Source organism: Sarcophilus harrisii, chromosome 6 (assembly GCF_902635505.1).
Source record: "Sarcophilus harrisii chromosome 6, mSarHar1.11, whole genome shotgun sequence".
Classification (NCBI taxonomy): Eukaryota; Metazoa; Chordata; class Mammalia; order Dasyuromorphia; family Dasyuridae; genus Sarcophilus; species Sarcophilus harrisii.
The window spans coordinates 132,183,964-132,208,878 of NC_045431.1; the positions used below are offsets into that span (position 1 = coordinate 132,183,964).

Below are 24,915 nucleotides of genomic sequence, written 5' to 3' on the forward strand. Positions count from 1 at the left end.
AACTTAAAAAACAATGAGGAAAGGAGAAAGAAACAAAGAAGGTCCTGGTTTAAAAAGAGACTAAATTTTTCCCCCTCTGTCCTAATCAGCAGTAAAGAAGTGAAGAGACAAAACCAATAAATCTACTTCATCAGGATCCGAGAGAACTATATAACAATGAGAATAATGAATAATAATTCAATATCCGGACATTGTGGTGGGATGACTCATGTTTTGTCACTGTTTTGATGTTTTAAAATTTTTATAGGCTTTCTTTTACAAGAGCAACCAGAAAGGAAGCATGTAGTAATTGCTGTTGACTGATGCTGCAGCAATAGTGAGTCATAGTGACACGGGTGCCAGGACAAAGATTGGACCCCTGATCATACATTCATTTTCCATGATACCAATGACCCAATTAAATGGGCTATTGAATGCTCTGTGCTGAATGGTCTTCATGGAATCAACAAATGCATGAATTCTTTCACTTTCCAGGAATGAGATTAGTTTCCCTGTATATATTTAGAACCTTCTATCTATCATATTCCCTTTGACTAGAAAAGTGGAGAAATCTTAGAAACTTTAGCATTAAAGAGAAGTAATTAAAATTGAAAATTCAGCAATGGATATTTCTTAGACATTTGGAGAGTACCAAACATCATAAAAATAACAAACTATGGAAATTACATTTGGTGTTTCTCACTCCATTTAATTTCGGGTAGCTTCCTCAAAGTATCTCCATATCACTGCACCCAGAGAACGCTTTTCTTCAAAACATCCATTTCTTGGATTACAAGTACTTCTTTGTTATTGAGGAAGTATGAAAAGGAATGAATTCATGTCCTATTTATCTATTTTGACTGCAAGATTACCAGACTATTAGATTGTAAACTGTTTTTTGTCATGTTTTGTAACCTCAGCACTTAGCACAACGCTTGGAGTGTAGTAGATGCTTAATCTATTGATTTATTAATTAGACAAGGGACAGAACCTACCTTGCTTTTGTAAATACAAAAATGATCAATATAGGATTGACAGAATCTCAAAACTGAAAATGTTTATAGAGGGTTTTATGTCATGAACCTCTTTGGTAATTTGGGAAATCCTTTTCAGACTTCTCTGAATGATAGATTGTTGGAGTTTTTGTTTACTTATAGAAGAAATTTAGTTAGAATTAGGAAAAATAAAGATCTAATACTTTTCCCATGCAAGTTCATAGACCCCATGAAATCTAAGAAACTCTGATCTAGCTCAACTCAAAGCAGAGAAGTAATGCCTTCTATTATATTTCCAACAAGTTTTCATTCAGGCTTTGCTGAAAGACATGACCATCTTCAATAAGAAGAGGATCATAGATTTAGAGATTAAAAGGACCTCAGAAAACATTAGATTCAATCTCTTCATTTTATAAATTAGAAAAGTAAAGTCCAGGAAGGGAATCTAAGGTCTTACACAAGTAAAAGGTGACAAAGCTGAGATTCAAATCCATCATTCTTTCCATTATTCTACATTGCCTTGGACAACATAGAAAAACTATTATCTTTTGATATAATAACAGTCATAACAACAAAACAATACCCTACTAGAATTTGGAGGGGGAGATATCACAGTTTGGTCTTACCACCTGGCTGATGCCTTTTAAGTACTTGTATTATTGAACTATCTTAATTTTTAAAAATGAGAAATGAGTATGCTCACTTTGGAGAATCTTAAATTATCTCATCCTACTCTATTTTTTTCATCATCTTTACTGTCCCCAACTGCAACATGATCCATCTTTATGTTATTTTATTTCCTAGAGTTAGATGGTGAAGCTCTGTCTCAGTAAGGGTTACTTGCTCAAGAACGCATAGTCAATAATTGGCTAACCTGGGATTATAGAAATTAGAGACTTCAAAGTTAGAAGGATTCTCAAATGTTACCTAGTCCAACCCTCTTATTTAATTTAATTAATACTTTTCCCATATAAGTTCACAGACTCCATGAAATCTAAGAAACAGATTCAGCTCAACCCAATGCTAAAAAAAGAGTCCTCTATGACATTTCCAACAAGTTTTTATCCAGCCTTTTCTGAAATACATGACCATTTTCAATGGTTGAAGAATCATATCTCATTTTAAAGATAAGAAAATTGAAGACTGGAGAAGGGACTTCTCTCCACAATCCCATTACAACCCACTTCTATAGCTAGCAGAATTCTGTAAGCTGAACCCTTTCATCTAAACCCTGATCTTTAGCAGATAAAGATCAAGTTATCTCTGAGTCTTCCCTCCTCAAGCACTCTTCTCAATCTCTTCTATGAAACTTTGAAGGGAGAAATTGTATAAGAAATGTGATTACATTTCTATGTGTTGCATTAATTTTGTGTTGAATTGTTTTTATTTTTTTAATTATTTTAAAACAATAAAATGGTTTCAATAGGAGATAGAAGCACTAAGCCAAGGATTGTGTAAGGAGGAAAGTTGTTGCATTAGTGATGATATAGATTAATAAGATGATGAAACTTCTGTCTAATGTTGGGAAAGCTAGATGGTATAGCGATTACAGCACTAGACCAGTCATCAGGAAAATCTAAGTTCAAATCCAGCCTCAGACACTTGCTAGTTGTATGATCCTAGATGAGTGACTTCTATCTTTCTCAGTTTTCTCAACTATCAATGAGGATAGTAATAGCACTTACCTCCCCAGGATTGTTGTGAGAATCAAATGAGAAAACAATTGTAAAGTGTTTGAAACATAGTAGGCCCTTAACAAATCCTTATCTATGAGAAATATGATTTAGGACAATTGAATTATTGAAGATAGAGAAAGAGTTAAGAAACAGAAGCATGGGCAAGAAGGAAAGCAGGATAAGAGACTTTTACTTGCTTATTTGGGGTTGGGATTTTTTGTATTCCATATACTTTTTTCCTTAATTCTTTGAAAAGTAAAAGTAATCTTTGGGTCTCCATGTGCTTATAAAAGGTCACTTTGTCATATTTCCTATTTCAAAAGTTGGCACTGAAGGGATCTAAAGTTTAGACAAAAACTATAAGTGTTTGCAGTTATACAGTTCCGTGGGCTTTAACCTCTGAGATTCAGCAGTATCCTTTGGGCAACATAAAGGGAGAATTTAAATCATTCTCTTCAATACTGCCTTTCCTTAAGGAATGTGAGTTTCTAAATAGCCAACTAACTTTTTTTGGACATTCATTGCTAACCTCCCTCATTTATTTTCAGTTTCTTTCTTCCCCATATTATTATAAGAGGACAATATTTATGTGTTCAAGTTAAGGTATACTATTACCCAAAGAGAAAGAAAACACTTCAGGTTTTGTATCATATAGTTTTCTAAATTAAAATGGCCCCATACTATTCCAAAGGAGGATTCCATTTTAAAACATCCATCAATCTCAAGAAGACAGATTTTATAACATCTGGTCAAAAAAGGCCAGATTCTATAGCATGGAAATCCCTCAACTAATTACAGTATTTCTCTTGAGTGTGCTTATTACTAATTTATGACTTTACACCTCCAACATTCTGGGCACTCTTATCCTTTTAAATTCAAGTTCAGAACTGGGACAACATATGTCATACAGAATCACAAAGTAACCAAAATGCATTATTTAAATTCACCTCTAAATTCTCAGCAGTATACGCTCCAAAGAATTAAGGTGGAGTGAAAGAGTAAGATCTGAGAGGGATTTGATTTGAGTAGGAGACTGTGGATATCTCTTGATAGAACTGGGGTTGACCTGTTTCATTTAACTCTTCATTGGCATTCTCCAAGGGTAAAAGGGGATATTTTATTTCCAATATTCATAACTAGATGTCTTGACTTTCCCTTACTTCCTCTATCTCTTCCCTGGCCAACAACAGTCCAGGATATAATCAGTTCAATGACAAAATTAAAAACTTCAGTTGAGGAAATTTTAGTATGCAACCTAGATAACATTAAGGTAATTCAATGCAAGTAAAAAGTTGAGAGACTACATCAATTAATCAATAAGTATTTAGAAAGTTCTTGTTATACATAGCATAGCTTTTTGTAATGGAAAAAGAGTTGGCTTTAAAACTAGAAAGACCTGAATTCAAGTCCTGCCTTTTCTACACAGTATCCCAAAGTCTTAGAGCAGTTTTAAGCCTATTTCTTAAAAGCTTAATATTAGTTATTATTATTATATAATAATATAATGCATATCTATCCAGAAAACCCTGCCAGCTGCTGTGGCAACTACATAGATTTTTTTTAATTAAGTAAACGAGAAATAACTTGAACTATACTTGTCTTAAAAAAAATCCCTTCTTTCAAGGAATTTATATTCCACTAGGAGATTACAACAAATGCAAGAAAATGAATACAAATTGGAGCACCTTGCATACTAATTAAAGGAGTCTGAGAAAATCACAACCTTTCTCAGCCTCAGCTTTCTCATATGTAAAATGAGGATAACTATCACATGTGCCTTACAGGATTGCTGGGAGGATCAAATGAGGTAAGGTTTGTGAAACACTTTGCAAGGTTTAAATTGCTATACAAATATTAGATAATATTATTATTATGGCTATGTGACACTATCATATAGATAGATAGATATAGATATAGATACATACCTTCATATCTTCTTCTCAGACACTTCCTAGCTACGTGACCCTGCGCGTGTCATTGAGACTCTGATTGCCTGACAAAATGAAACCACTGGAGAAGAAAACGATAAACCATTCCAGTATCTTTGCCAAGAAAACTACAAATGGGATTGAACAAAAACATTTCTGTCTTTAATTTCTTTAGCATTCCTTTACGTGTCCAGTGATAGGGTGAAAGGTCAAAGGGTTTGCATGTGCAATTTAGTGACTCCTCATAAGATTCCAAATTGTTTTCCAGGACAATTGGACCGATTCACAAGCCCACCAATTTTCTATGCATATTTTGCCTTAAGCTCTTAAACATGTTCTAGTTCCAGTGTTTATAAAATTGTTAAATTCATATTATGAAGGTTCCAACCATCTTTGAGCTGACCTCAGAGTGGACTTGTCCCAGTAGGCTTGAGAGTGAGTTAGAAAAACTTTTTTCTGTTCTAGGTGTTGATGGTCTTTTCCCCCTAAATTATTTGTTTTCATTTTCTTGCATTTGTTGTAATCTCCTAGTGGAATATAAATTCCTTGAAAGAAGGGATTTTTTTAGACAAGTATAGTTCAAGTTATTTCTTGTTTATTTAATTTAAAAATATATCTATGTAGTTGCCACAACAGCTGGCAGGGTTTTCTGGATAGATATGCAAGTGTGCATCTTCACAAGGTGATCAGTAAAGTCCTGTTAGGGACTTAGTGAACAATCACCTTCCACAGGTCTGGGGTTACATAGCTATGTGTTTTATAGATGGCATCAAAGGTAGCTTTAGCAAAGTTGTCCAGAATGGCAATACAACCTCTTGCAGAAGTATAGAAATCAATTCCAGCCATTGTCAGGAGTTTCTTAGGCACAGGAGCTGAGACAATGCTAGTACCTCTAGAGGCAGGGATGAGGAATACAAAACTGATCCTCAATGACCAGTGACCTTACAGCTCACTGGCTGGGGCTTGCCAGTCTTGTTCCTCCAATAGCCACGTCTCGCAGGAACAATGGACAACTGACCAGAATGATAGCACCATGAATAGCTATGGCCACTTCCTTGAAGCACCTGATACCCAAGCCAACATGGCCATTGTAGTTGCCAGTGGCCACCAAAGTCCTGAACCTGGTCCGTTGTCCAGCTCTAGTTTGTTTCTGCACAGGCATGATCTTCAGAACTTCACTTTCAATAAAGATTCCAAGGAGAAGTCTAAGATTTCAGACTCTTCGATAGGAGAAAAGAAAAGATAGATCTCTTCCAAAGACTTGATCTTCATGTTCTTGACTAGCTGGACCAGCTTAGAGCCAGGAATTCACTCCTTGTCTTTGGCTTTTCCTCCCCTGCCCCATGGCCAGCCCAATCTCTAACTCTGGGCCTTGGGGCAGCCTGCTCTTTCGCAGTACCAGCTTTGTCAGCCATTGGTGTTCACTAGAAGTAAAAGTGAAAAAAGGGATTTTTTTTTCTTTTTTTCTATGCATGCTAGTACTTAGTTCAGTGCCTTATACTTAATAAGTAGGTACTTGCTAAATAGGCAAAAATCTCAGTGCTAGAGATTCTACTACCATCAACACAAAAAGCTAAAGACAATCCCTGCCAAGGACTTCATATTCTGATGATGGAGGAAACGGTAAACATTCAAGTAACCGTGTGAGAGCAAGTTCCTCACATAATCATGTAAAAGTAAAGTTCTGCACTGGTAGTTCTTAAATGGAGGAAGGTAAACTAGACTCTAATTTTGTATAGATTCTTTATGGACATTTATTAATCAAATAATCCATCAACTAACATTTCTTAAGTCCTATTATGTACCAGACACTGTGCTGCATCCTAGAAAAACAAATAAAACAATAAAAGCATCATTGTCCTCAAAGAACTTACTTCTGTCAAAAGAAGGGACATGTATATATAGAAGTAATATGTATGTATGTATATTGGGGAGAGTAGAGAGGACATGGACATGAGGAGCATCTGAGCTGAGCTTCAAAGTGGACTAAAGACTTTACAAGGTATAATTGAAAAGGAAGTACATTCTAGGCTTGAGGGACAGCCTAAGCATTCATAAAAACTTGAGATGAGATGGAATGGGTGAAGAACAAGAAGACCATTTTGGCTTGACCATAGAGTATGCGAAAAAGAAACGAATTTAATAAGCCTGGAAAAGTAGACTCCTGTAAGGTTGTACAGAGCTTTAAATGGCTCCAGTAAAATTGAATGAGTTCTGACATTTATAAGATACTGAAGTTTAAGCAGCTAAAATGCTGGAGGTTACAATAACACTATATTTGGCCTATTTAGAGAGAATGTGTTAAGAACTGTATATCACATTTTAAGACTTTAGGAAGCTTGGTTAAGAAAAAGTAAGTGATAAAAATTTAGAAAAGGTGCAAGACTTTTTAGAGACATTTCAATAGGAAAAGAAGAGGGAGGTTTGTTAAAATATTTGTAAGATTATCGCATGGAAGATGATATAGGAGTATTCTTGGCCTGAGAGGCGAAGTTAAAATCTACAAGGGGACAGCCTTCACCCCAACAGGTTGCTCCCTGAGGTCAAGAATTCCCTGTTATTTGGAGATCTGTTAGCAGAGACTGATGTTTTAGAGATTTTATGCTTCACATGGGGCAACAATAGATGACTTCTGAGTTTCAATTTGAAGATTCTATAAATCACATGTAACATGGGACCACTGAAATTTCTGAGAATTCTGACTGAAGCCCTTTGCTACTTTTCCTAGATTTGATTTAGTTATTCTAGGGATGATCAGTATGGAAATGTTGGTAAAAAAAAAATCCTATCTAGTAATAACACTTTCTATTTGCACTATTCATGCAAAAAAAAATTCAGTAGGAAAAGTGTTTAATTAGAACATTAAAGTGAGGGAGAAAGAAGAAAAAGAGACAGAGAGACAGACACACAAAGACAGACAAAGAGACAGAGAAAGAGACAAAGACAGAGAGACAGAAAGAGAGAGAGAGAGAGAGAGAGAGAGAGAGAGAGAGAGAGAGAGAGAGGATAGAGAAGAAAGAAGACAAAAGAAAGTAGCGTTATTTTTCTTCCTTCTATACAAAAAAGGCAGTAAAAGAGCCAATGAGACATTTGTGGCATAATTGTTTGGAATCAGGAAGATCAGGATTCAACTCCCATTTCCAACACATTCTGACTGTGTGATCCTAGTCAAGTCAATTAACTATTCATCTCTCTAAGCCAGAGGTGTCAAACATACTGACAGAGGGATGCATTACAGATATAATATGTTAAAAATGGGAGTTGAACCCTGGTCTTCCTAGATCTAAGGTCAGCTCTCTATATTTTCTTTGTTCTTCACTTTTCATCAGGTCATATGTTTTCCCATAAAATCTCTGAATCATATTCATTGTTTTATTGCAACAAAGTAATATTCTATCACATTCACCTGTTTAGCCATTCCCCAGTTCATAAGCATCTATAGTTAGCAGTTCTTTGCAACCATAAAAAAAGTGTCATTATAAATATTTTAGCTTTCTATCTTTGAATTTCTTGATGTATAGGCAGCAAGATAGTAGAGTGAACAGGGAATTGAATAAGACCTTATGAAGATGTGTTCAAATCTAGCCTCAAATACTTGCAGACACACAAGCTGTGAGACTCTGGGCAAGTCACTTAGCTTCAGTTTACTTTTCTGTAAAACGAGAACAATAGTAACAACTAACTTCAGGGATATAAGAAAGCATAGGATCAAATGAGATTTTACTTAAATATATAAATGTGTGTATGGTTTTGCAAACCTTAAAGTTTTATATACTTAAAAATGAAATCTCTACGTTAGATAGTTATAGAAATTTAGTGGCTCTTTTAGAATAATTTTAATTACTTTCCAGGATAATTGGACCAATTCATAGTCCACCAGTCATGCATTAGTGTGTAATCATATCACAATTCCTCCAATATTTACTACTCTTATCTTTTCCAATTTGCTGGATCAAAACTAAGCTTTCAACATTGTTTTTATTTGAATTGCTCTTTTACTAGCCTTTGGAACATTATTTCATGATTGTTAAAAATTTACAATTCAGTTGCAAATTGTTCATATCGTTTGACCATTTTATTTATAGAGAATGACTTTTGGTCTCACATATCTCTGTTAATTGACTATATATCTTCAATATTAGATACTTATGAGAGATATTTGATACAAAGTCTTTTTCTTCAATTGCTTATCTTTATCTTTTTCCTCAATCACTTTATGTTCTTATTTTGGTTATATTATTTTTGTTCATATAAAAGCTTTTTAATTTTATTGAATGGAAATTTACTTATCTTGTAATATTCTCTATCCTTTAATTGGTGATGAATTTACAACAATAGAAAATTTTTTAATTTATTCAGAATTTCAATTCTATGCACATGTGAATTTAGTCATTAATTTTCAAGATGACATTCTTCAGAAACAGATCAAAAGAATGTCTGTGGCCAGCATGCATCTCCCCATCTTATGCCTTACTTTACAAACAATTAGGGATCATGAACAGAATGATCTTTGTGGTATATGATTTTAACGTATGAAGGAATAATATGTGATTTTAACGTATGAAGGAGAGACCCCTTACCTGCTTGCTGGAAAAAACTGTGAGACTGAATTTTGCTCAACTGCTGACTTTCCTGTAATAAACAATATATGTATTGAAATATTGAAAGAAAGCAAAGAAAAGAGAGAAAGTAAAGGGATGAAAGGGAGAGAGAGAGGTGGGAAAAGAAGGAGGAACAGAAGGAAGAAACGTTATTTTATTCTGTTGTTTTTAATTTTGATGTGCTTTTAAAAAAATTTAGATGGTCATCAAAGCCTCTATGAGTAAGAAAATAAGACATTCATCTTTTATTTACTTCACTAGAAAATGTTTTAAGACAACATGGAAAATAACTGATTAATTGAATGGGATTTACAGTAATATGGATCCCATTAAAGTCTTAGAGTCCCTTTCTTAAAGTTTATATGTGCCCACTAAGCCTAAAATAGGGCATTTCCTGTCTATTTCTGTTTAAATCAGAATCAGAGTAAAATTTTCCTCTATATTCTATTCTAGTGGAAAAATCATGAATCTGGACACCCAAACTAGGATTTTTTTTTGACTGGAAAATGAGAAGCAATTACCATGAAAGAAAAGTCAATACCCACATCATATATAAATGGATATGTATGTATATATGTGTGCTATAAACACAGATATATAACTTTTATAAAAACACTTCATTATAAGTTTGTTACACAGTTGTATCACATTTAAAAAACAGTATCCTTATTGGTTAGCTCAATCAAACAAATGTTTAAAAATACTCTATATTCTCCAATTTATTATGAGTACATGTAACAGAATCATGTTATCTGGGGCTAGATTCTCTTTTTCTTCTTAATGCCTTTTAGGGAATGCATTCTAGTGAAGCAGGAGGGCACTTACTTAATAATCTCAGATAATAATTTCAGATTTTATTTATCTCATCTATCTTAGAGAGATTCTCTGAAGCTTAAACAAATAATTAAAGAGAAATGGAGATGTTTTGCTAGTCCATGTGCATATAGAGAGTACTTCTTCAGATGTGGAGACAACCATACAGTGAGTGTTTGAAATAGACAAATTGCAGTTACTATATCTACATGTAGATTTTGGGACTTAAACATGAGGAAGCTTTTCTTCCTGGAAAAATTCTTGTGATGCCAGAGGTCAGGATGAGAGGAAGCAAAAGGACGTCATTTCACTAAGAAAAGCCCTGTAATCTGACATTTTATCGCCAGAACAAGGAGTATTGTGTCTTATACCAGACAAAGAAACTTCTGGATTCCTTCTTCTTTGCAGGATTAACAGAAAATGCTTCGCTCCAAGAAAATGCTTGATTATGCCTGAAAATCAGTAACTAGCTCCCAATTCTAGGAGTTATGCACCAATTATATATAAACAGTGAGCCATGTTCTCTACAAATGTCTAAGTTTATCCTCACAATAAACCTCAAGAGGTCCTATTGTTATAATGCCTATTTTAATTGAGGAAACAAGCAAACAGAGGGTAAGTGATTTGTTCATAGTCACACAGTCCCTGAAGCCAGATTTGAATTCAGATATTCCTGGATCCCAAACCAGATTTCTATCTATTGGACCATGTAGTTGCCTCAAGAACAAAAAACAATAATAGAAGCTATCAGCAGAAAAATGTGCAGAACTAAGAGAAGAGATACAATGGGGAGCAATGTCTAATATTTACCAGATCACTAAAATATTCCCTACCTTGCTGTGCTGTAAATTAAATTATATATAAATCATAGAGAAAGGGTCACTCATTGTTGTCTCCCATGAGAGAATGTAAGCTCCCTAAGGCCAAGAATTACTTCATATTGTCTTTGAATTCCTAACAATAGAAATTACCTGGAATCAAGCAATCAACATATTGATTGATTGGAGATTGTCTTTATTTTCCAAATGTCCTTTGAGTTCCCTTTTTTCTAAAATTTTTATATTCTCTTTTTAAACAATCACTTATATATTGTTTTCACACACTTTCCCACAGATATCCATACAAATCTCCCTACAAAGTATATTCCCTGGAAAATAGTTAGTGTATTGTTGACAGAAAGAGAGAAGATGAGTACTGGAATTTAACTTTGACAGTAGTTCATTGAATTTTGTACTTGATCATAATTCTGTTGCCTCTATATATAAACATTATTTTCATTTTTATCATAAGGTTGGGCTCCACTGATGATTTCAGCCACTTGAAAGTGATCATGGGGAGAGATGGGGTCACACTAACAATTTTTTAAAAATATATTTATTATTTATTTTCAACTTACTTTTCTTTTAAAATTTTCCATTCCAGCTTCTCCCCCTCTTTCTCTCCCTCTTTTCCCTCCCCCCGACTCAGAATGCAAGGATTATGGTATCAATTAGACATATATTTTAAGATTAAGCATTTTGCAAAAAAAAAAAAATGGCCAAAAATATAAAAATAAAGAAAGCAAGAAAATTATACTTCACTTTACATTCAGAGTTCATCAGTTTTTTTCTCTCTGGAGATGGATAGCATTTTTTTCCATCATTGAGTTTTTTGGAAACATATTGGATTACATTGATCAGGGTAGTTAAGGCTCCTTTCAGATGATCATCATTACAACACTGCTGTTACTGAACACAGTGAGCCACTTCTGAGAACTGAGCCAGTTCTTACTTCACTTTGCTTCAGCTCATATAAGTCTTGGCATATTTTTTCCTGAAACCACTCCAGCTGTCATTTCTTATAGTACAATAATGCTCTATCAAAATCATATGCTACAACTTGTTCAATCATTCCCCAACAGACAGCATTCCCTCAATTTCCAATTCTTTGCTACCACAAAGAGTGTGGCAGCTCTTTTTGTGGGGGCAAAGAACTGGAAATCAAGGAGATGCATATCAATTGGGGATCCAAGTGATCCAAGACAATTCCAAGGAACTAGAGATGGAAAGCGCTGACCACCTCAAAGAAAGAACTATGGAATCTGAATACAGATCAAAGCATATTATTTTGGGTTTTTTTTTTCATTTCTTATGATTTTTCTTTTTTCTTCTTAGTCTTCTTTCATAATATGACTGATGTGAAAATAGGTTTAACATGATTGTACATATTTAACCTATATCAGATTGCTTGATGTCTCAGGAATAGGGAGAGGGAGAAAAGGAAGGAGAAAATCTTTGGAGCTCAAAATCTTACAAAGATGAATTTTGAAAACTACGTGGAATTGTAAAATTAAAAATTAAGCACTGTAATCGGCTGAAGTTTGAGTTGATGCACTGAGGACCCAAGTACATGGGGCTAAATAGTAATTGGACTATACTCTATTAATATACATGATTGGATAAAGAATGGTCCCTGCCCACTCTCTGTGCAAGTCCTGATGTGTTGTATAGGAAATGACGATTTTGGTGGGTGGAGACAAGGAGACAAGAAGGGAAGCTGGGAGAGATTGACCTTGGTTCCATTCTCCTAGCTGCTGGTTGTGTGGCTGCTGATCTACCTAGCTTCTTGACTCAGCTGCACACATTGCTATCGCCGATTATCTTCCACCTCTGATCCTTCTTCACTGAGAATAAAGACTGACGATTTTCCCCTAACCTGAATTCCTGACTCCTGCTGATTTTAAAATACACAATCTTCACAAAGCACCATTTAAAAAAAAAGAGCGGCTATAAATATTTTTGTATATGTAATCTTCCTTCCCTTTTTCTTCTATCTTTTTGGGGTGCAGTCCTAATAACAGTTACTGGATCAAAGTATATGGACAGTTTTATAGTCCTTTAATTTCCAAATTGTTTTCCACAAGGATTGGAATAGTTCACAACTCTTGCCAACAATTCATTAATGCATCTAATTTCCTTCATCACCTCCAGTATTTAGCATTTCTGATAAGTATGATATGGTATGTTAGAGATGTATTAAATCAATAATGATTTAAAGCATTTTATATGAACTTTATATGAATTTATTCTTCTGAAAACTGCCTGTTCGTGTCTTTGATTCTTTATCAATTGAAGAATGTTTCATATTTTATGAATTTGACTCAGCATCCTATATATTTGAGAAATGAGATCATTATCAAAGAAACATTCTCTAAATTTTTTATATTATTTCATCATCCTTTAGCAAAATGTACTTTCTCTGATTGTCTCTTTCAAATAGATTTAATTTTGCTTTTGTTCCGAGTTCATGATTGCAAACCCTGCTCTCTTAATTTCAACTAAAGCATAGCATTTTGTTCCAGCCCTTCATTTTAACTTTGTTATTTGTCTTTCTGTCCCAAGTGTGTTCCTTGTACACACATTGTTGGATTCTTGTTTCCAATCGATTCTGTTTTCTCCTACTGTTCAATGGCATAGCACCTCCCCCCTTCATATTTACAATTATGATCACTACCTGTGCTTTCCATTTTCATTCCATTTTCTTCCATTTATATTTGTCTCTTTGTTTTTATCCTGTCCCTTCTCAAATGTCTGTTTTGCTTTTGACCACTGACTTTCTCAATTCACTTTCCTCCTTAACATGTCCTCAATATAGATTTCTATACCTAACAGAGTGTGTGAAGATTCCCTCATTGAACCAATTCCAATGAGAATGAGGTTCAAGTATTGCCTGCCATCCTTCTCTATTTCCCCCTCCACTGATCTTTCCTTTACATGAGGAAATTTTTCCCATTCTATTTTTTTCCCCATTCTTACAATACTACCCCCCCCCTTTTTCACCCCTATATGAATTTTTTTGGAAATTATCCCAACATAATTGACTCAGACCCATGCCCTTTGTCTATGCAGAATCTATTTAATTGCTCTATAATAATAAAAAAAATTTAGAAGCTAAATGTATCACCTTTTTATATAGGAATGTAAACAGTTTAACTCCATTGAATGCCTTATGATTACTCTTTCATGACTCCAATTTTATGCTTCCCTTGAGTCTTCTGTTTGAATGTCAATTTTTCTATTTTACTCTGGTCTTTTCATCAGAAATGTTTGGAAGTCCTCAGTTTCATTAAATATCCTTTTTTTTTTTCCTGAAAAGATTATACAGTTTTGCTGGGCAGATTACTAGCTTCTTTGCCTTCTAAAATATTTTGCCTTCCAAGCCCTTTGCTCTTTTTTACACAGAAGCTACTAAAACTTTTGTGATCCTGACTGCGGCTTCTTGATATTTTAATTATTCTTCTTTGCTTGTAACATTTTCTCCTTGACGTAGCAGCTCTGAAATTTGGGTATAATTCCTAGGTGTATTCATTTGGAGATCTCTTCAAAAAGGTGATTGGCTTTTAATTTATCTTTTACCCTCTAGATCTAAAATATATAAGGACAATTTTTCTTTATAAATTCTTGAATATGATGTCTAAGATCATTTTTTTTTTGTTTCTTTCAGTTAGTTTAATAATTCTTAAATTCTTTCCTCAATCTATTTTCCAGGTCAATCATTTTTCCAATACTATTTCACATTTTGTTCTATTTTTTTTCATTCTTTTGATTTTGTTTCTTGAAGTCTCATGGACTCGTTAGCCTCCACTTGTTCAGTGCTAATTTTTAAGGAATTGTCTTCTTCAGTGAGATTTTGCATATCTTTTTCCACTTGAGCAATTCTATTTTTAAAGGAGTTCTTTTGTTCAATGAATTTTTTGTACCGGTGACATTTTCTTTAGCATTTTTGTATCTTTTTTAAAACAAAATTTTAATCCTCTTATCATAATTTTCTTGTTTCATTCCCACCACCCTAATTTTTTCTCTTTCACTCATCTCTTTAAAATTCAGAAATTCTTGTTGACTTTTTTTTTTGTTAGCATATTTTTTCCTTTGAGGCTTTGCTTATATCTATTTTCACATTATTGTGTTTTAAGTTTATGTCTTGCTTTTCATGGTCAGATCCTTTTGTTGTTTACTCATTTTCTCAAACTGTCTCTTCATCTTGAACTTTATGTTTGATTTGGCTTCTGTTTACCAGAGATGCTATAGGCATGTGGATCATTTCTTGCTGTAAGTGGAATAGATAGATGAAGGGATATGAAACTTTAGCAACTTTTCTTATATAATTAAGTTGTTTTCCAGAAAGGAACCAATTCACAGCCTTACCATCAGTGAATAGGTATATCTATCTTCCCCCACTCCCTTGAACAATGTGCTAGCTTCATGGGTGTGAGTGAAGCAATACTTTCAAAATGCTTTAATTTTCATTTCTCTAGTGTTTAGTGACCTGGAGGATGTTGGGATATGGTCATCAAAAGTATCCATTTCTTCTACAAATTGTATCCTTAAATAATTTATCTATGCAACTAACTGTGTAAATTTCTTTTAGGTTTTATATTTCAGTTTTTTTTATTAAAGATTTTAAGGGGAAAAAATCCATCTTTTATCCCAATAATAATTATTGTTATTATCATCGAATGGTCTCAGGTTCTTTCTTCTAGATAAAATTTTTTAAAACTATAGAAACCTAATGTGCATAATTTGGCCATATTTTAATCAAGGTTCAGTAATTCTCATATGTTTGAATTCAATTTTCTTCATTTTTTAGGGTAACTATAGCTTTTTAAAGACTTTCTGCCTTTTGTTTTCTACTATCTTTTGAAATTTTTCACTTAGTTCTAATTTTACTCTTTATTCTTTTAATTTTTAAAATTAATTTTCCCAGGTAGTCAAGTTTCATGATCATTTCATATTCTTTCCTGGTATTCTAGCTCTAGCTATTAGAAATTTAATATACTTATTTATTAAAAAAAAAAGTTCTGTGACTATTTGTTAAAAGTAATAGAAATACTTCAAAACACTTCCTTTTAGTAATTACTTTGAACAGATTGTTAATATAAACGTCTTTTAAAAAAACATAATAATCCCAAGAATTCAAAAGAACTTTTAAATAAAATGGTAATCATATTAAATTCTGACCATGCTAAGAGTCAAACACAAATATTCAGGAATCTTATATATGGATAGAACAAGTGGCAATCAGAGAATTGGTCAATTCCATTAACCTACTCAGGTTTTAAAGTGAAATTTTATGATGGGAAAGGAAATCATTAACTTCAATGTAAACATTAAACTAAATCATCCAATTCCCAGAGTCTTCTCCTCACAGATGTAAAAACTCTTATCTTCCAAGCCACTGGCAATTCAGGAAAAATTCAGGTACAACAGTATATAATCTAATGAGAGCCTCACAAGAATTCCCAAACATCAGATTAGCTGAATAACCACACCAATCAAGAGTATCTAATGATTAAATACACTCAATGTAAATATCATTACTTTGGAAATAATCTAACTCCTACAAGGTAGGAGGTAATATATTTGCATCATAAGAGTAAAAAGAGACACTAAAACTAAGATGGCCCACTGAACTGCAAAAAATTCATATGAAGTTTCAGCCTCATAACTAAGATATCTTTGCGAGCTTCGGGCAGCTTCAAAACTGATGAAAGCTTCATTTGTGCTGTGCAGAACTTGTCAGGACAAAAATATGCCTAAAAAAATTGAAATTATATAATTAAGCTTCAGTATTTTGGTAAGCCACAGACTACCAATTTTGTCACAATGAATCTTATTTATACTGTTTATTTTATATTGTTGGCTCTTCAGTGAAGTCATGTCACAGTTTATTTGCTCCAATTTCTGTCTTAATATCTAGGGTAAATTGGAGAGTCACTGAGATAACTAAAGATTTGAGTCAATTCAATAATAAGGTGCAAAGCAGCTGCTGACTACAAAATATTTATAAAGCCTAATTGCAAAGATGACCCTTGCAAAACTTTGGGCTCCAAATTTCCCTCTTTTCCCCTCACCCCCTCCTCAATATGGCAAGTAATCCAATATATGTTAAACATGTTAAATCCAATATATATTTATATATACATATTTATACAATTATAGTGCTGCACAAGAAAAATCAACTCAAAAAGGGAAAAATGAGGGAAAAAACAAAATGCAAGCAAACAACAATAAAAAGTAAAAATACTATGCTATGATCCACATTCAGTTTCTACAATCTTCTCTCTGGGTGTAGATGGCTCTCTACATCTCAAGATTATTGGAAGTGGCCTCAATCAGAAATTAACTATCTTAAAAGACAAAAGGGGAAATTGAATAGTAATGAAGAAAAAAAGGGGAAAAGGGAATTTAAGAGCTAGCCAACAGAGAAGGGACTCTCTACAGACTTTATTTTTAGGATCATAGATTTTTTTTCCAAATTATTTCTCCTTCCTATTCTCCCCACTGACTATAACAATAACAAAAAAAGAAAAAAGAAAATTTTCCCAACAAATATGAACAGTGCAGCAAAACAAATTCCTACATCAGTCATGTCCAAAAGTATGTTTCATTGAGCATTTAAAATTCATCATTTCTCTAGCAGAAGGATCTATAGCTCTCTGGATTCTTGATATATTATTTCATTATTCAGATTTCTGTGTCTTTTAAAGTTGTTATTGTTGTTGTTTAATGTTGCCATTTTAAAAAAATTTCTCACCTATTTTAGTATCAATTCACAGAGGCTGAACAGTTCCCAGATTCTTTTATAATTTTAACTTCATCATTCTATAGCATAATGACATTAATTACATTCCTGAATTCCCATTGGCTTGATATCATAATTTATTTAACCTTGGTCTTTTTTACCCCAATTTTGAGTTACTTCAAAAGGAGCTGCTATTAATATTTTTGCACTTATACTTTTACTTTTTACTCTTTTACTCTTTCTTCCTTTTATTTGGGATACAGCCCTAATAGTGGTATCACTAGATCAAATGGTATATATAACAGTTTGGTGACTTTGATAGCATACTTCCAAATGGCTTTCCAGAATGACTAGTCCAACTTATAGCTCCACCAAGAATGCATCACAATGTGTCTGTTTTCTCAGAGTCTCTCCAATACTGAGCATTTTCTTTCTTTTTTTTTTTCTTTCCTTCTTCCTTTCCTTCTTTCTTTCTTTTCTTCTTTTTGTCCTTTTCATCCATCAGATGAGATCCCACAGCTGCTTAAATTTGTATTTTTCTAATTATCATTTATTTGATACATTTTTTTCATATTGTTGATGAGAAAAACATCTATTGGTTTCATTGGACCATTTAGGAATGATAGTCTTATAAATTTGAATTAATTCCTTAGAGATCTTAGATTTAAGACTTTTATCAAAGAAACTTGCTAAGAAGTTTTTCCTCAGTTAGATTTTTGCTTTTTTTATTTAATCTTTATTAGTTTTGTTGGGCTTATATCCCAAAGAAAGACTAAAGAAGGGAAAGGGACCTGTATGTGCAAGAATGTTTGTGCCAGCCCTTTTTGTAGTGGCTAGAAACTGGAAAATGAATGGATGCCCATCATTTGGGAAATGACTGGGTAAATTGTAGTATATGAATGTTATGGAATATTATTGTTCTGTAAGAAATGACCAACAGGATGATTTCAGAGAGGCTTGGAGAGACTTACATGAACTGATGCTGAGTGAAATGAGCAAAACCAGGAGATCATTATACACTTCAGCAACAATATTGTATGAGGATGTATTCTGATGGAAATGGATTTCTTCAACAAAGAGAAGATTAATTCAGTTCCAATTGATCAATGATGGACAGAATCAGCTACACCCAGAGAAGGAACTCTGAGAAATGAATGCGGACTATTTGCATTTTTGTTTTTCTTCCCAGGTTATTTTTACCTTCTGAATCCGATTCTTCCTGTGCAACAAGAGAACTGTTCAGTTCTGCACACATATATTGTACCTAGGATATACTATAATATATTTAACATGTATAAGACTGCCTGCCATCTAGGGGAAGGGGTAGAGGAAGAGAAGGGAAAAATCAGAACAAAAGTGAGTGCAAGGGATAGTGTTGTAAAAAATTACCCATGCATATGTACTGTCAATAAAAAGTTATAATTATTTTTAAAAATAATAATAATCTACATTAGTTTTACTTGTACAAAACATTATAAATGTTCTTAATCAAAATTGTCCTTTTATTCTTCAATGATTCTTTCATTTTTAGTCATGAACTCTTCCCCTATCCAATGATCTGAAAGGTAATTTCTTCCTTGTTCCTCTAATTTGCTTATGACATCAATTTTTATATCCAAGCCATGCATATGTTTGGAGTTTATTTTGTTATACAGTGTGAGATAGAGATCTATATCTAATTTTTGCCAAACAGCTTTCCAATTTTTCAGAAATTTTTCTCAAATAGTGAGCCATTTTCCCAGTAACTGGGATCTTCTTTATGTTATATTTGCTTCTGTATATTGTGAACCTTATTTACTCCTGATTAACTATTAACATATTTTAACCACTAAGTAGCATATTTAACCACTATCAAATCATTTTAGTGATTGTTGCTTTGTAGCATACTTTGCAATCCAATATTACCAGACCCTCTTTTTCACACATTTTAATTCTTCCCTTGAGATCTTGACTTTTTTTCTTCACATGAATTTTGTTATTAATTTTTCTAGTTTTTAAAGAATAATTCTAGATAGCTCAATTTGGTATGGCCTTGAATAATTCTGTGCATTTAGGTAGTATTATTGTTGTTTATTGTCTTGATTTGACTTACCCACCCACAAGCAAATAAAATTTATTTATTTAGGTCTGTCTTTATTTCTGCAAAAAGAATTTTAGAGTTGGTTTATATAAATCCTTGGTATATTTTAGTAAATAGAATTCCAAATATTTTACACATTCTCTAGATATAGCAATAATGTATTATTGAGTAAAATTTCTCTATTTCTTCCTGTTAGATTTTATTTAGGGTTTTCTAAATGCATTATCATGTTATATACAAAAAAGTAATTTTTTTTCTCTTTTACTTATGCTTATATTTATTCCTTTTTTCATTTTTTTTCTATAGTAGTGGTGAAAATAAGGTCCTTGCTTTACTCCAGATAAGGCCTATAATTTTTCATCATTACATATAACTGTCACTCTTAATACTAGACTAATATTCACTATGTGAAAGAAAGGTTCATTTATTCCTGTGTTCTCCAGTAGAATAATGTTAGAATTAGTTGTTCTTTAATTTGCTTGCTAGGATTCCCTAGTTAAATCATCTAATTTAGGAATTTTTTCTTTGAGAGTTTGTGTTGGCTTATTCAATTACTTTTTTGGATATTTTCGGAGACAGCTTCACTCCATCTCACTCCACCAACATTGTGATGGCAGGCTCTCCTCCTTTGTTTCTCCACTGAAACCAAAACTCCATAAGGCCTCACGAAAGCTAGTCCAGGGGCCCCAGGCAAGGAAACTAGATTGTGAAGAAGATAATGAAGAATTTGGACTTAACACCTGGCTATTCTTGTAGTGATTACTGAAACAAAGCCTGCTCCAAGACCTCCAGAAAACCAACTTACACTTATTAGGCATTAGTAGCAGCAGTCAGAGTTAAGATAGATGATATAAGCAAAATAATTAACAAATGTACTAATATTAATAGTCTTACATTTCTTGATCTTATACTTTGGAAGTCATCAAATTCAACAATTCATTCATTTGAAATAGGATTCCTATATTTAATATCAACAAGTCCATGGGGTTCTGTCTGTTTTTTTTTTTTTAATATAAATTGTTTTGTTTTAATAAACAAAAAAAAAATTTCTGCCTTCTCTTTCTTCTCTCTGCCATCATTTAAGAAGGAAAGAAAAGGGAAAGGAAAGCAAAATAGAAGATGAGGGAAGGAAGAAAAGGATAGAGGAGGAGGGAAAAAAAGAGGGGAGAGAAGGGCAGAGAAGGAGAAGGGAAGAGAAATTAAAGGGAGAGAAGGAAGAAGAAGAAAGGAAGGTCAGGGAAGATTAGATAGATGATAAATAGATGGATAGATAGATAAATAGATAGATAGAATGTTGAACCTGGGAGTCAGGAATACTTATCTTCTTGAGTTCAAATATAGCCTCAGATAATCCCTACGGTAAGATCCTTAGTAAATCACTTAACCCTGTTCACCTCAATTTTTCATCTGTAAAAAGGGCTAGAGAAGGAAATGGCAAAGCACTCCAATATCCCTGTCATGAAAACCTCAAAAGGGGCCATGGAGAGTTGGACAATGACAGTAAATGTTGGGGGGGGGGAGGACGGGGAAGGGGGAGAGCATGATTCTAAATCCTGAGTTCATCACATCTCTGTCAGGAAATGAATAACAAGTCTCATCACTACTCCTCTATTATAGCATCACATTGATGAGAGTTCTTAATCTTCCTATTTTACATTCACATACTGAATTGTAAGCTTTCTGAAAACAGGAAATACAGTTTTATTTACTATTGAATCTCCTTCAAAGAATCATTTAAGATGATAATTCTTTAACACTTCAAAATTTAAAAAGCATTCTTCTTTTACCAACCTTTTAAGCTAACTAATGTAAATATTATTCCCCCCCCCCCATTTTAAGGATGACAGAACTTTTAATTCAGAGAAAGAAAATTATTTGTCCAAGGTCCCATAGTTAATCCCTTAGAACTATTAAGCCCAATCTTTGAAAGTTCATTCTAGGTCAGAGAACTTGCCTATTTACTAAAGCAAAAAGCTCTATCCTTCCAGATTTAATGGCAAGTTAAAAGAATATTCCACTGGAACTTAACACTGACCACAAAAGATTGCTGTTTTTGTTTTTGTTCTTTGTTCTTGAAGAGGACCATGACATCAGGAAGCTGATGCCATGATGTGCCAGTGAATTGGATTTAAGTGAGGGAGGGCTTTGAAAGATCACCTTCTGCCTAACTAGACATTCATTTGTATGTAATTATTTAGGGCCACTGTCCCTAAGTTCTGTTTTCATAACTTTATAGGCTAAATTCTGCCCTTAGCTATGAACATGCAATAAAACTACTTATGATTCATTGAGGGCTAAGTCTGGCTCCCAAAATCTGAAAGTTTCTGAAGTTCTGAATTTCTTCTTCAGATAGAAGGTGTTTGATGTTTGATTTTGAAAAGTCAAATAAACACCCAAATTCTTGGTTCCTCAAATGATATTAATACTTTGTCATTGCATGGTTGTTTTCAAATATTAACTAATTATCCCACACCACATCTTAGTAAAGTCACTCATTATTATTCCTGTTTTACAGATGAGGAATAGTCACCCATAGACTGAGTCTATTTAATTTGCTTAATTTATCACAATGGTTCAGGCATAAAGATGTCTTTCAAATTAAGAAAGAGTTCTTATGGCTGTCTCTAGGACTATTAATTAATTAATTGCACAGTGTCAGTTTAATTTTGCCTGTAGTATAGTGAGAGAGATTGGACCTGTGACTTAACTACTATAAGGAAGTCCCAAATAAAAATAACCCCTCAACCACTGTATTCTGACAACATCTATAACTGAATAGTCTTAGCTCCCTACAGCACTGAGAGTCGCATATTTGCTTGGAGTCATAGCCAAATGTGTCAGCCATGAATCTAGAACTCTGGTTTCCCTGACCAGAGGATGGCTCTTCTACGCATTATACCCACTTTCTCTAGCCTGTAGCATACATAATGATGTGGGGTTTTTTATTATAATGAGAAGAAATGAACTTCTTTCTTTCCAAGTAAAAGGAAGAAGGACAGAGATCAACCAAATGACTTAGCATAGTAAAAATCTCACTAGACTAGGAAGTCAGAAGAAATGTGTTCTGCCACCAAACAGCCATATTACTTTAAGCAACTCAGCTTTGCCAAGCCTTAGTCTTTCTGTTTATAGAAGGAAAGGATTTAACTACATGCTGCCTGGGTTCCTTATCATTTCTCATATATTTTGATTCTACAAAAGATATCTTCTTAGTCCATTCCATTAACCTTCTAAGATTTCTAGTCAATCTAGCCAATTGCAATTCAAATTTTGACTTCTTCCTGGGCATTAAATAATTCCTCATTGCCTTGAAAGACACAAAAGTTTGTCAATAATCATGACAGAGACAATGCTTTGGGAACAAGCAAATCAACAAAGCTAAATCTCTGTGAATATTTATTTTTAATGCTGTGAGGCAAATTAATGCAATTTATTTCCACTGATCAACTTCTTGTTGAAATGACAGATCACTCTGAAAGAAAGAAGGGGAAAAAAATCTGCCTCAAGTCAGAAGGCAAATTCTGTGACTATTCATGTCCAATAATCTTAATACATATACTACTCGTGCAGAAGAATGTGGGGCTTGGGAGGGGGGAATTGTTATTTCATTTCTGCATTAATGAGGAAGCTAATGATACAAAATGGAAAATTCCAGGATATATCATCTTCAATATTCATAGTAAGATGTAATTGAAAACACATTTTCTTGCTTACTTGGAACTTCACTCAGGACATCCAGGTATTTCAAGACATAAAATGTCTTTAATTTAATTACTAAAGTTTCTCCTTCTACTGATGCCAATGCTAACTTTTCTACTTCTTAGTAGAAAATCTTTGCTATTCCATTACTAAAAAGAAAAAATTTTAAATCCATTGTCTTGTAGCCAACCTGATAATGAATCTTTCTGAATTTACCTGTGCAGGTTGTTGTGTGATATATTAATTTATTTATATTCAAAGCCTTTATAGCTTGTTAAGACTTGGCAAAGCTTTACCATACTGGCAGAACATTCAGAAATGTGGGAAGTCAATGCCATACTATAGTAAAGCATCAAAAGAGAATGTTATCAGAAATAAGAACACCATTCTACAATAAATTTATAGATATAACATAAATTTCTTGGAGGAAGGCATTTTTTTTTTGTTTTTGTATTCCTAATACCTATCACAGTAGCTGGCACATATTAAAGTGCTCAACAAATGATTGATGAAGCAAAAGATTTTGAAGAATACTCTATTGTGAATGTAATCCAAAAATTTAAGGAGCTCATGTTTCAAGAATTTTTTTTGCTATTATTTTGTTCTTTATCAAGACCTGTGAAACAGTGAATGTCCCTCCACCAGTGCAAAAGCAATCGATTGTTCTGCAACTTATAGTCTTAGAAATTTGCTCAGGAGTCATATAGCCAGTATTAGACTAAATCAGGGCTTGAACTCAGTTCTTCCTGACTTTTAGGCCAGGTTTCTAACCAGTATGCCTTATCCAGGAAAGTGTCAAAGAGAATCTATTTATTTTCTACATTTTTCATAGTGAATTCATTCCATGAAGAGTTCAATTTTTAAAATTCGATACAGAATTACTAAGAATCTATTTGAACTCTTCAAGAAATGTGTTATTATTGTTTTCAGGAAGTTAGTAGCATTGCCAGTTCTTTATCTTTCTCCAAAATTTTTTATTTAATTTTAATTTTGTTTTCCCATTTAAAATTCTAAACCAGACTTTTCCCTAGCCATATTCCAACTGAAATACAAGTATGGATTAAATAATAATAATAATAATAATAACCTCTTTATTTTTTTAAATTAATTCTCAAACTCAAACCACCAATCCTCATCCTCTCTGCAGAAAGGAAATACACACACACACAAACACACACAGAAAATAATATAGCCTTGCAATGTTCATAACATTCATTCTTTGGACTATTTTTCAACCCATGAAGTATGTTTTATTTCTCCTTTATGGTCTTTTCAACACAAGGAATATTGGCAATTCTCCTCTCAGTCCCTCAAGAGTCATCTGGATTATAACCATACCACCAATGTGATTAAACCACTTATAAAGAAATGGAGACTCATTTGGTTTCTTAAAACTTTGAAAGCAATCCTAAGCTGCCCTGGAAGGAATATTTTTGTGTATTTCTCAACCAGATTTATAAGTTCTTATAATGGCTTAAAAGTGACAGGTTTAAAATTTATGTTTTTGTTAAGCTAAAAGGCACTTGCTTATCTCTGAACTTTGAAGTGGTTATAAAATCGGAAAGGTTTTAGAAAATGAGATAT

The 24,915-nt window shown here is 33.3% G+C and overlaps 1 pseudogene; it reads right to left on the reverse strand.

Annotated features, from left to right (window-relative positions):
* Positions 1-5,194: 5,194 nt before the first annotated feature.
* Positions 5,195-24,915, reverse strand: part of LOC100935420 — a 68,111-nt pseudogene continuing 48,390 nt past the window's right edge.